The sequence below is a fragment of the Dermacentor silvarum genome, chromosome 9, assembly GCF_013339745.2.
Source record: "Dermacentor silvarum isolate Dsil-2018 chromosome 9, BIME_Dsil_1.4, whole genome shotgun sequence".
Taxonomy (NCBI): Eukaryota; Metazoa; Arthropoda; class Arachnida; order Ixodida; family Ixodidae; genus Dermacentor; species Dermacentor silvarum.
Window position 1 is genome coordinate 39,633,312 of NC_051162.1, and position 14,031 is coordinate 39,647,342.

At 49.6% G+C, this 14,031-nt stretch overlaps 1 protein-coding gene and 1 non-coding gene across 2 annotated transcripts in view; one reads left to right on the top strand and one right to left on the bottom strand.

The window, feature by feature from the left end:
• The window catches only part of LOC119463541 (sodium-dependent nutrient amino acid transporter 1-like), a 168,290-nt gene that overhangs the window by 139,441 nt on the left and 14,818 nt on the right, over nucleotides 1-14,031 (top strand). The gene's annotated exons all lie outside the window — the stretch shown is intronic.
• On the bottom strand, nucleotides 2,369-2,443 carry Trnas-gga (transfer RNA serine (anticodon GGA)). Its single transcript has one exon. It is a non-coding gene; the product is annotated as a tRNA-Ser (tRNA).

A 14,031-nucleotide genomic window follows, 5' to 3' on the forward strand; every position in this document is an offset into this window, starting at 1 on the left:
AGCTGCTGGAGCAGATGGAATAACAGTCGATTTAATCAAAGACGGAGGAGATATCATGCTTGAAAAGCTTGCGGCCCCTTATACGCAATGCCTCACAACTTCAACTGTACCAGAGAGCTGGAAGAACGCCAACATTACACTAATCCATAAGAAAGGAGACGTTTGAGAACTGAAAAATTATAGGCCCATTAGCTTGCTTTCAGTACTATATAAAATATTCACCAAGATATTCACCCAACAGAATCAGGGCAATTTTAATCAACCAAGAGAACAGGCTGGCTTCAGGAAGGGATATTCTACAATGGATTACATTCATGTCATCAATCAGGTAACCGAGAAATCCGCGGAGTAAAACCTCTCTATATGGCTTTCATAGATTATGAAAATGCATTTTATTCAGTATAGATACCAGCAGTTATAGAGGCATTGTGTAATCAAGGACTGCAGGAGGCATACTTGAATAGCTTGGGAAATACCTACAAGGATTCGACAGCCACCTTGGTTCCCCACAAGAAAAGTAGAAAGTTACCTATCAAGAAAGGGGTCAGGCAAGCAGACACAATCCCTGCAATGCCATTCAGATCTTGCTTAGAAGAAGTATTCAAGCTCTTAGGTTGGAAAGGATTATGAGTGAGGATCAACGGCGAATATCTCAGCAACCTTCGGTTTGAAGATGGCATTGTCCTATTCAGCAACAATGGGGACGAATTACAACAAATGATTGAGGACCTTAGCCGAGAAAGTCCAAGAGTGGGATTGAAGATTATTATGCAGAAGACAAAGTTAATATTCCGGACCCCGTTAAGCTGCTTCAAGGCAGCTTTTTGTCCCGGGTCCTATTCTCATGGAGAAATGAATGAATCTTTAATCAATAGCCTGGCAAAGAACCAGAATTCAGGATCGCCAGTGAGCCTCTATAGCCTGTAAAGAAGTCCCTTTATCTAGGTCAATTAGTCACAGGGCAACCTGATAATGAGAAGAAAATTTTTAGAATAATAAAATTGGGTTGGAGTGTATACGACAGCCATCGCCAAATGCTGACTGGGAGCTTACCAATGTCTTTGAAAAGAAAAGTGTACAACCGTTACATTCTACCGTTGCTGACATATGAAGCAGAAACTTGGAGGTTAACAAAGACGCCCGAGAACAAGTTAAGGAGTGCACAAAGAACGATAGTTCCCAACGTTAAGTTACAGGAAGAGAGTGGTCTGGATGAGAGAGAAAACGGCGATAGCCGATATTCTAGCTGACAGTAAGAGAAAGAAATGGAGCTAGGCAGGCAATTTAAAGCGTAGGGTAGATAACCTGTGGATCATTAGAGTCACAGAATGGGTGCCAAGAGAAGGCAAGCGCAGTCGAGGATGGCAGAAAATTGGTGACGTGATGAAGTTAGGAAATTTACAGGCCCAAGTTGGAATCAGCTAGCGCAAGACAGGGGTAATTGGAGATCGCAGGGGGAGGTCTCGGCCTGCAGTAGACATAAATATAGGCTGATGATGAATCATGAGCTATTGACGGAAAACATCTTAGCTAAAGCTTATCGTTCAGTGTAGTTGACGTGTGATGCCACAAAGAGGCGAATACAAAGACGCCAAGGTACAGACAGACACCAGACACCGCTGCAACAAGTGTTGACGACGTTGACGTGCTCTCGCCTGGAGCAGCCGTTGAGAATTCGAATTCACGCGAACAGATGACGTGCCGCCGTTGCTGCCATTGCGCATGCGCCGGCGCTGAAGCCGACAAAGGCGTGCGCGCTCCGAGAAGTCGGAGCGCCTTTTCTCATTTTTTTTCGTCTCTCATTTTCTGTGCGTGCATGCGCGCGAAACGGGTTGCCTTTCGCTGTTATTTTGCAGTTTTTTCCATGGAGGAAGGAAATACGTTGGCGCGCTGTGCCAACAAACAGTGTGTGCTATCGTATGGACCTGGAGCGCATATTTTGATGAATGCACTGTTTTTAAAAGCCGTTAGAAGGCACGTCAGGTTGCATTATCGCCGATGACGATGAGTAATACAGTTCATTTCTAGCATGTCTTCCAACGTATCGCCTAATGGGATACCTGCGCCAAGTTAGTGCACATTTGTCTGTTCTGGTGATATACGAGGGGCGTTCAGTAAATATTTCCCCTGACCCACTTCCTGTGGACGGAGAGCAACGAAACTTTGCAGATTTATTAGCACTTCTCTACATAGGTGCCACCCAGGGACACACACTTCTCCCATCTTTGGCGTAATAGTTCAGCGGAAATCCGCTAGGTGGAGATAAGTAATTAAGGGAAACTGAGACATCCACTCAAATGTAGCAATTTGCTACAATGGAAACCCAACCGGGTTCCTCGAAAGAAACCCTCGCAGTTGAAGAAAAATTCGTCCTGGTCCGGGACTCGAACCCGGGACCACCGCCTTTCCAGGGCAGCCGCTCTACCATCTGAGCTAACCAGGCGGCTAGCAGATGGCAGGGCGAAGTCGAATTTGTCGACATCCACCCATTGTAGCAAATTGCTACATTTGGGTGGATGTCTCCGTTTCCCTTTAATTCTCCCATCTTTTTATGCAACTGTAAACACCTCGCTTGTAGAAGTCGACAGGTTGACAGTCGAAAGGGCATGTTGTGACTTCAGAAATCACAGTCTCATCATGTGCAAAAATGCTTGCCCTTCAAATATGACTTCATCGTTGGAAAGAGGTGGAAGTCCGATAGTGCGAGGTCGCGTGAATAAGGGGGATGCGGTGGAATTTCAAAGCCGCAGCAGAGTGCTTCCATCGGGGCAATATGTGAGTTGTGAACTGGGGCATTATTTTGCAGAAGGCGGACACCTTTGGTGAGCGTGCTACGTTTCTTGCTTGTGATGGCCTCCCGCAATTTCTCCAGCAGTGAAGCACAGCATGCCCCAGTAATCGTGGCATCCTTTGCTAGGAAACTCATCAAGACTACTCCGTGCTAGTCCCAAAAGACTGTAAGCATGCCCTTGCCCGCCGAGAGCTGGGTGCGTGCCTTCTTTGGAGGCGGTGAGTCCAAGTGCTTCTATTGCATCGACTGGGCTTCAGTGTCCGAATCATAGCGATGGACCCAGCTTTCATCTTGTGTAATCAGTCTGTTGAAAAAGTCCTCCTGGTTTTCATGGCACATAGTAAAAAGAGCCTGGGAGCATTCGACTCGTTCCTGCTTTTAGAAAGGTGTGAGCAGCCGGGCAACCCAGCGAGTGGACATCTTACGCATATGAAGATGGTCCTGAATGATTTTTTTTCACGGAACCCACTGCTAATCTTGACATTTAGGGCTACGTCTCGAACGGTTACGTGGCGATTTTCCAAAATGGCGGCCTCCACTTGCTGGATGGTGTGTTCATCGATAGCGGAGTGGGGTCGCCCTGAAATCGGAGCAGTTTCCACCGAAGTCCAACCGTATTTGAATTGACGATGCCAGTTCTTTACTACATCATATGATGGGGAATCCTCTCCATAAACCCCATTTATCGCATCGAACGTCTCCCTTGGAGTGCTGGCCTTTCAAGTACAGGAACTTGATGACCTCTCTGTATTCCAGTGCATCCATTATCACACCTCACACCACTTCAGCACCTGTAAAAGAAAGACCGTTATTAGTTCAAAGTTGCACACAGGCGCGAGACCTAGAGTGACTTATGTCATTACACGTGCGCAGTTTCAGCATCCTGCAATAAATAGAAGTGAGTCAGGGGAAATCTTTATTGAACGCCCCTCGTATCAAAACAATCAATACAGTAATGATGTACGCATATCCTCGGCCGCACAGGCATACTGCCTGCGAAGGAATGGGTGGGCTCACAGGATTAGAACATATTTTAAGTGAACGAGAACCTTGGGTGAGTTTATAGCGCAGGATATTAGTCTACCAAAAGCCACCCAATGTTAGTGATGCAGCCCAGATATGAGGATAACGTGCAAAGTATCTGAGAATCAGACGACGCATAATGCGCACACAACATGCGCGACATCGTTTCATCGCACACTCGCCAATTCTGCGTTGTCAGCTACAAACATTACGAGTCTCTGCATTGTTAGCTTGATGCCTGTTTGGAATCCGCTTCTCGCTAAAGTTGGCATCCATAACATCTATTATCACGATTATTTGGATCGGTGTTTTCCTTTCTTTATTCTACTGCCGCAAAAGTCATGCTATACAACTGTGAAGACTGTCTCGGTATTGCCGAGAGCGACTATGGAGGCCATATAATGTGGTGAACAATACGGAGTTGGACATTATGTATATACTAAAGTCTGAAAAAAGGCTTTAAAGCAATCTCAGCAGTATACAACCTCACGCAGTGCCTTATATGAAACTTAGCTCTGTATTATCCGCTGGTACTTCGGCTTGGTTACAGCGTACACGGGTTGGGCCGAGATTAACAACTTTTGTCTATAGTCAATCTACAGACGGCAAGAAAACCTGAAGCAATAAGACTTTTGCAGTATCGGCTGTTTTTTTAGTTCATCTCACGTCTTACCACAATCGTTATACGGGCTGTTCCCGCTAAAATTAAAATGCCCCTTGGTGACATGCCACCCTATAGCCTTTATCAGTGGTGATATAGGAAACCGTGAAGAATAATTACAATCGCATAGAAGTATATATTCCGTCTTCGATCGTGCGGTTCGCAAGTAAAAATCACCGGCGAGGATGCATTCCAGACTAGGGTGCCCCGGAAATTACCTGTTGAAAACCAGTAGAATCGCGCATGAAACTCTGCGAGCAGATCGGCCCTCAAACACCTAAGTATCTGGCAAAAGAATAATTAAAGGCAGCATACTTCAATGACAAAGATGAAATGGTGACCTGTATAGCTTTTCTCTGTAGACTTTCTATAACCTGGCAATTGGCTAAAGAAATAGGCAATGAAAAACTTTTCTATATAGCCGGCGCATAAAACGAAAATAGGCAAAAAGAAAGAGTCAGTTTAACGACTTTTGCCAACAGGAAATTAATAGCTGGTGAATAGAGAAAAGGAAATATACACCTTATCAACTTTTGTCTGTAGACAATCTAGAAGCGGGGAGTAGACAAAAATGATCACCACCTTATCGACTCTCGTCTATAGACACTCTATAGATAAAGAATGAACAAGAATAAATAGAGACTATCGACTTTTATCTATCAGTAGTCTATAGAATGGAAGTAGACAAAAAGAAGGAAATATTTTATTGACTTAAGAACCTGCTATAGAATGGGAAATACATGGTTGTGATAACAGAAAACAAAGACTTAGAAATAAATATAGGAAACGATAGGTAGGGCGCTGTTTCTTACTTTTTTTTCTAAGTCTTTGTTTTCCTGTTATCGCAACCATGTATTCCTCATATCTCAACCCACTCACCCAGCAACAAGTTCTATAGAATGGAAGTAGACAAAAAGAAATAGAAACCTTATTAACTTTTGTCTGTAGACAATCTATAAACTGGGAGTTGACAAAAATGAGAAACGAAACGGCGATTTCTCTAGGAACGACCATCGAGGGAACTCGGTTCGTCGTATCCGACTCAATTTCCGCCAGTAAAAGTTATATGTCTGATTCAGTCAGCCCACCAGCCCAAAATATACTAAAACCACTATAATAGATCAAGCTCCTCTGGGTGCCTACCCACACCGGAAATCCGGGAAACGAAGTGGCCCCCTTGCTACCCGAGAAACAACCTCATGTACCGGACTCGCAAAGGGCAGCCCTAAGCTAGGGTGATCAGCTGAACATCTACAGAGAAGAACGTCAACTCTATCCACCACCACACGACTCTCTTACGCGTGCGCAGGCCACAACTCACAGCCGGCCGCAAACACATCTCGCTTTAAGCCCCAGGTGCCTAGCTGCCATCATCAAAGATGATAATGTATCAAAATGCACATATTTTGGCTTCGAAGAGGCCAGTCAGGACCCCATTCTATGGGGATGCCCCGGCAATATACCCCCTAGAGAGCTCACGAAGCAAGTTCCCTCACTGTTGGTGTGGGAATCGACAGTGTGATTGACAGACCTGGTCATTCAAACCAGGCTGCCAGAGTGGTCGGCTACTGTTCCGGCTCCCTGGGGCCCGACCTAGTCGCCCTGTCCAGCGTGGGCTTCATTTCCCCTCCCATCTTCATATAACAAAGGTTATTTCCCCCTTCCCCGCTAATCCTTGACTAAGGTGTCTGTTAGTGGTACTCCCACCTCGGCGTTGGTGTTTCCCTTGTTATGACCACAACAGGCAGGGCCTTACTCGAGCGCTTAATGTATCCCCTATGACCCCAGTATCCAAACGAGGAAACCACCCCAAAGCCCCGGGAAATACGGGATCGAAAAATAGGTTCTCCAATACCAAAAAAACATGAATCTGAAATATCATCAACCAAGAAGGCAGGCAAGGGCTAATAATCTACAATAGTGGCTCGGCTCGCATCCTGGAACGATATACACAGACGTAGCTAAAATACAAAATAACAGATACTGCCTAGCTGCTCTAAGCCAACGATCGACCATAACAGCCTCTACCAAAGCAAAACCAGCCAGTACGGCAGAGGCGGTAGGAATCGCCCTAGCCATCAAAGATAAAGACAGGACAGGAGAGTCAGCCTTGGTACTCACGGACTGCTAAGTAGCCTGCCGCCTCTATTAAATTGGAAACATCCCCAAGGCGGCCCTAAACATTTTGGGACATGATTTACAAGAACATCGTGCCATCGTGTGGTGCCCAGCACACACTGGTCTGGAGGGAAACGAAAGGGCGTATTGGCTAGCTCGCGCATTTCACATCCGGGCGCTGACGAGTCCTAACGACGAACATCTAACAAACTCACATGACGTCTTGAAAAACCAATGGCTTGACCGCCAAAAATATCGTATTCCGCACCTGGACCTTACCGGGGAACAGGCTCGTGACTGGCGCTGACTACAAATGAATGCGTACACAAATATATACCGACAACACCATATAAGCCCCACGCAATACACGGCCCGTGGTGTGGAGAACGGCCCACTCTTGCCCACATTACGTGGGAATGCAGTGTGTGGCCGCGAAATATCAATTACCCCTAATTGGGGCAAATACCCGGAAAAAGGCACTGGGAGACCTCCATGGCGCACGGAACGGAAATGGAGCCAAACCACCACGCACATGGAGCAAAACCTGTACTGAGGCAGTGGGTATTGTTACCTCTCAACTTGAAAAATCGCATTCCTAGGGCGTTTGGCACGAGTCAGGCCATTCATCAGCGCGCGCGGCGACAGCGACCGGGCGCGTTATAGGCTGTGACGCGTTAACAGCGGAGCTCGCGTCGCGGCGACGACAGCCACCGCCATCCGTGGATACGGTAATTACCGTAAATGTCCCTCTATCTAATCCTGGTCCGGGAAGCTAACCGTCACGGACAGCTCACTGATTGATGAAAGGGTCCTACGTCGACCAACACCATGGGAACCGCCCCACCTGTGTGAAAAACCAAAAGTCGGTCCCTAACCAGAAGTGGATGCGTGAGAAAGTAAGAGTGTCACTCGGTGATCGTACCACTAAAATTATCAACACCTTATCGACTCTCCTTTACACATAGTCTACAGAGTAAGATTCCACAAGAATAAAGAGACTGTATTGACTTTTGTATATAGGCAGTCTATAGTGCGCAAGTAGACAAAAAACATAATACCGAATTTTTATTGCGAAAGCAATTAAATGGACACTCCAAGCGGACGGCGTCGTCATCGCCGTCGTTCGTCAGGTTCCGTATAAAGTCCAAGGGCGATAAAATCGTCGCCGTGCGCCGTATGCTGTATGTGCGCGTGCAAGCACGCCAGGGACGCGCGCTCTCACCGAAAGAGAACGCACGGCGGAGTGCGAACGCGACGTCTTCCGTCGTGCGAAAGTCCGTTGGTGGATGGGAGGGAGAGAGAGGAGGCGACGTTTAGCTGCGGCACCTAAATGCGTATCTTGCGACCGGGCGCAAGGGGAACTGATGACTCAATCTCCCACGCGAAAGGAGGCAAGCGGGAAGGCAGCGCATGAGGGAAGGGGTGGGGGTTCTACTGCGCGGCTCCTGCGCGGCTCCTGGCTGTCGCGCGCACCGTATCTTGAAGCCGATCTCAACATGGCTCTTACCTTTGCGCTGTGCTTTCGTTGCTCAATTTCTGTTGAAGCGATAGACTGCACGAACCTTCGCTCGCTGCTGCCGTCGCACTTGCTCACGCCAGCGTTTTGACAGTGGTTGTCTGCGGTCATTGAGTGTGATCTATTCATGTTTGCTTATGCGTGCTGACACCATGCTTGTTAATTCAGTTAGTAAGCGAATGTGGCCAAGTTTATACAGCCGATAGAACTACTATGTTTACTCCGTAAGCTCTCTCCTAATTTGATATCGCAATTGATGCTTAGCCTTTCGGGCGAAACTGCGACCTTTTTCTATAGACCGAATGGACGCAGACAAAAAAATACAAGCCTTATCACCTTTTGTCAAGAAACAGTCGGTAGATTTTGTATCGACAAATGATCGAATCTACGGGCGTCTTGCGGGGGAGTTTGAGGTGTAGTAGCGGCGCCTGGTGGCGGCGAGAGAAGTTATATCTGGGTAGTACCAGCTTGGGTAGTATCGCACTTTTTTCGGCCCTGTTGCGAGTGCGAAAAGGCTCGTCACTTCTCAGAGACCACGCTGCGAGCTGGCCGCAGCCTTGTTTAACGAAAACGGACTCGCCGTGAGGCGTAATGCTGGAAGCAGAATGATTCGGCGACGCCGATCCGGAGAGACCTAGCTCAGCCGCGAAAAAGCGTCACCGTCGTTACTGCTGCGTTGTGAGCTGCCACGAGCAACAAGGCCTGAATCCCAACATCAGATTCTACCATTTTCCTTCAAGGCCTCACGAAGCAGAGCGTCGGGCGCGCTGGATAACTCCATTACCTCATTATGAGCAGCACAGATTTGAGAGTTAAATGTGCTCATCCTTGACCTCAAGCCAGAACGTTGAGGCAGCGCAGCAAGGCAGAATTGATTACAGCACACCGATGTTCGAGCGCTGTCATTAAAAGCTACATCAAGCGAGCATCGCACGAGCTCGCGCTGCAGCGCTATTCGCACGTAGTACGTACGTTACTGCGAGCTCATATGCATTGCATTAGTTATTTATCAGTTGCTACATATTTATCAGATGGCCGTTACTACAGCGCAGGCATGACTACTTGTCTAGCGGCATGCAGTCGACAAAGATTGCAGGAGGCCCGCCGTTTCGCGGCATGCTGAAGGAGCGATGCCATCGCGGCGCGTACGATCGTACGCTCGAGCAGTTCGTACATCGCGGCAAGCTGAAAGACCGCTGCCGTCGCGGCGCGTACCGTCGTGCGCTCGAGCAGTTCCGTACACATGATGTCTGCTTATCGCTGCTGTTAATTGATTTATAGCAAACATTTCCTCGCGTTTGTGCGCCTGAATCTAGCAGCGTGCAAACCTTACCTGAAGTTCAACTTCGTACGTGACTCGCTTCACTTGCGATTGACACCGCGCTAAAACTTCGCCGCTTATTTCTTGAACGGCGCACACGTATTCGGCGTATCATAATTTCTTGCCTTTACGCAGCCTGCCACCCCTGAAAAAATCTTCGGCGCCCGATATTCGCTGCAAGCCGTGGTACAACACAACTGGAAGTGACGGGTCCATATTGTAAACGTGCTTTCCGAAGCAGACGACCGGGCTTGGTTCTACCCTGTTTCGGATTGAGGGCGCTTTTTAGCACCATTTTCGCTGCGCCCCCTGGGCAACGCAGAAGCCCGATAGAAAGTCAAAGTCGTCTATAAAAGAGTATACAGACACTCTATAGACAATGTAAACTCTTTTTATCGTGATAGAAATTATATGGACACTCCAAGCGGATTTCTGCCGATGGCGTCGTCGCCGCCGTCGCCGTGAGGTTCCGTATAAAGTCCAAGGGCGATAAAATCGTCGCCGCGCGCTGTCTGCTGTATGTGCGCGTGAAAGCACGCGAGGGACGCGAGCTTTCACGGGGAACAAACGCACGGCGGAGAGCAAACGCGACGTCTTTCGTGGCGTGAACGGCCGTGGGGGGATGGGAGGGACGAAGGGGAGGCGACGTTGCTGCGGCACCAAATCCCTATCTTGCGACCGGGCGCAAAGGGAACTGGAACTTCGCAGGCGAACGGAGGAAAGCGGGAAGGCAGCGCGGGAGAGAGGGCGTGCGGCTTCTGCTCTGCGAGCAACTTGTACTTTGCGCGGCGGCGGGCGGTCGCGCGCATCGTATCTTGAAAGCAATCTGAAACACGGTTCCTACCTTTGTACGCGCTGTGCTTATGCTCAGTTTCCGTTGAAGCGATAGACCACACGAACTTTCGCTCGCCGCTGCTGGCGCGCTCGCTCAGGCCAGCGTTTTGACAGCGGTTGTCTGCGGTCATCCATTGGGATGTTTGCTAGTGTGCGCTGACACTATGCTTGTTAATTCAGTCAGCAAGCGAATGTATCCAAGTTTATACAGCTGATAAAACTACTATCCTTACTCCGTATAGCTCTGTACTAATTTTCTATCGCAATTGATGCTTTGCCTTTCGAGTGAAACTGCGACATTTTTTTTTTGTAAGGGAAAAGCTTGTGCGTTTGGCCCAGTGAATTCCCTAGAAAGAGTCGTAGCGCAGCTGCCTATGTGATGAGGAGGAGACTCACGGACCAAGTAAAGGTTCGATGCTGGGGTCGGCACATGCTGGCACGGGTGGACATAGGCGATGTGGAACGACAAGACGCGGAATGACGCGACGGTTCAAATGGCGAGAGCTCTTGTGACTGAGTACTCGAGGTGGCGTATTCAGAAAGGACGGCTGCCCGCAAGTCATTGTGGAAGTCGGGGCCGGGGAGGGGGGGGGGGGGGTGGCAGCCGGAGCCTGGAACCTTGTAGATACAGAAGTGTCTGTCCAGATGGATGAACCAGATGTCTGGCATGTCAATGTAGAATACCTCGATGCCCTAAAACCGCCGGACGTCCGCCAGTTCGTGTGAGGCCACGTCACTCTCGCCTTTGTAGATTCGGTGCGGTGACGCTGTCATGGCTTTGCTCCGTTGTCCGAGTCACCAATTTGTAGGAGGCGGATGGAGGAGGTAGCCGCCGTGGCAACTGTTTGTTTAGGCCGGTCAGCCATGGTGTCCGCGGGATCTCGGGGGTGGCAGATACCGCGGCCACTAAGGTCGAGCGCACTAGCGTGTTGTTGTTGCCTCAAAGCATGGCTCGTACCAACGAGGGGATTGGCCACACTGGATGGATTGAAACGCACACCGTACAACATTCAAGGGCTAAAGTCGAACATTCAGATACTGATAACACATATTTTGGGAAGGCCTATAGATAAACCGAATAAATAGAAATAAAAATACAATAGAAAACTAAATGTAGTGAAGACGAATGCCCGGCGCTGCAGCCACATCGCCAGTCATCCGGGCAGCGCGAACTCGAGATTACCTGAGCCGCTCTAGTTGAGACACGCTGCTAACGCTGCCCGCTGCTCTCTTGTACTGTGTTCACTGTGTTCGCTCAGAATCTAATGTGAACACAGTACAAGAGAGCAGCGGGCAGCGTTGGCAGCGTGTCTCAACCAGAGCGGCTCAGGCAATCTCGAGCTCGCGCTGCCCGGATGACTGGCGATGTGGCTGCAGCGCCGGGCATTCGTCTTCACTACAATCACCCCCCATCGGAAAAGGAGCCATCCTGGCGACTCATGGTGAACATAGAATCAAGGGGTCGTAATACGGCTTCAGGCGTTGTACGTGGACGGTTTCACGACCACGACAGCGTTGCTCCGTAGGTGGCGTGACAGGCTCGACAATATAGTTCACAGGTGATGTCTGCGCTACAACATGGTAGGGTCCTTGATATTTTGATACAGGCTTGGATGAGAGGCCAGCAGGAACGGCAGGAACCCAAAGCCACACAAGGGAGTCCGGAAGAAAGTGACAATGCGTGTGATCATCGTCACGTCGAGATTTTTGTTGCCATTGGTCGACGGCTGTAAAGGAACGGGCGAGTTGACGGCATTCCTCGGCGCGGCGGGCAACTTCAGAGATGGGTGTACATTCGGATGAATCGGGTCTGTACGGAAGAATGGTGTCGAGGGTAGTCGAAGGTTCGCGGCCGTACAAGAGGAAGAATGGGGAAAAGTTTGTGGTCGCCTGTGGTGCAGTGTTGTAGGCGAACGTGATGAATGGCAGAATGAGGTCCCAATCAGTGGGATCAGAGCGACGTATTTGGAGAGCATATCGCCAAGGGTGCGGTTAAATCTTTCCGTCAGACCGTTAGTTTGAGCATGGTAGGCGGTGGTGGTGCGATGAACGATGCGACATTCAGTAAGGAGCGCGTTTACGACTTCGGAGAGGAACACACGTCCTCTATCGCTCAAAAGTTCGCGAGGTGCACCGTGACGGAGAATAAAGTTTTTCAGTAGGAACGATGCGATATCACGAGCTGTGGCAGCAGGCAGAGCGGCTGTTTCTGCGTTTCGCGTTAAGTGGTCGATGGGGACGACTATCCAGCGGTTTCCGGAAGCCGTGCTCGGAAGGGGTCCATAGAGGTCAATCCCAATGCGATCGAAGGGCCTGGCAGGACACGGGATTGGCTGTAGTAGGACCAGAGACATGCTGAGAAGGAACCTTGCGGCGTTGGCACTGAGGGCACGACGGAATGTACTTGCATACAAAGGTGTACATGCCACGCCAATAAAACCTGGAGCGAAGCCGGGTGTACGTCTTGAAGACACCCGCGTGTGCACACTGCGGGTCAGTGTGGAAGGCAGAACATATTTCACCACGAAGATGTCGCGGTATGACGAGCAACCACTTGCGGACGTCGGAGACGTAATTCCGGCGATATAGAAGTCCATCCCGCATTTCGAAGTGCGAAGCTTGACGGCGCAAAGCTCGAGAAGGTGGAGGAACAGTCGACGGGTTAGAAAGGAAGCGGATAAGAGCACTAATCCAGGCATCCTTGCGTTGCTCCGAAGCCATGTCGCAGCCTACTGGGAACGAAAGTACGTGGTCAACGGCAGAGAGGCAGGCATCGCTTACGGTTGACACGGGCGAACGGGAAAGCGCGTCGGCGTCGGTGTGGCGGCGGCCAGACCTGTAGACAACGCGCACGTCGAAATCTTGCAACCGCAAAGCCCAGCGAGCTAATCGACCTGAGGGGTCCTTCAATGTGGACAGCCAACAAAGTGCATGGTGGTCTGTAATTACGTCAAAGGGGCGGCCATAGAGGTAGGGTCGAAATTTACCAAGTGCCCAGATTATGGCCAAACATTCTTTCTCCGTAACGGAATAATTTGTCTCTGCTTTGGTGAGGGTGCGGCTTGCGTATGCAACGACGTACTCGTCGAAACCAGATTTGCGCTGCGCGAGCACAGCGCCGAGCCCAACACCACTGGCGTCAGTGTGTACTTCGATCGGAGCACTCGGGTCGAAATGACGCAGTATAGGCGGCGATGTTAATAGACGACGCAACTCTTGGAAGGCATCGTCACAGGCAGGGGACCAGGCGTAATTGTTCAAGTCGCTCCGTAGAAGCTGATTCAAGGGAGCGGTGATGGACGCAAAATTCCGAATGAAGCGGCGAAAGTAAGAGCAGAGGCCAAGGAAGCTGCGAAGTTCTCGTACGGAGGAAGGTTTGGGAAAATCAGCAACTGCACGGAGCTTGGCGGCGTCAGGAAGAATACCGTGTTTAGATACGACATGGCCAAGGATGGTGAGCTGACTTGCGCCAAAGTGGCATTTCTTCAGGTTGAGCTGAAGGCCGGTGGCAGTTAGGCACTGTAACACTTCCTCCAACCGACAGAGATGGGTGGGAAAATCGGGCAAAAAAATAACCACATCATCTAAGTAGCACAGGCACGTTTTCCACTTGAGACCACGCAACAGGTTGTCCATCATACGCTCAAATGTGGCTGGGGCGTTGCAAAGCCCGAAAGGCATGACACGAAATTCATATAGGCCATCTGGTGTTACAAAGGCCGTTTTAGGTTGGTCTTCGGGTGCCATGGGGACTTGCCAATAGCCGC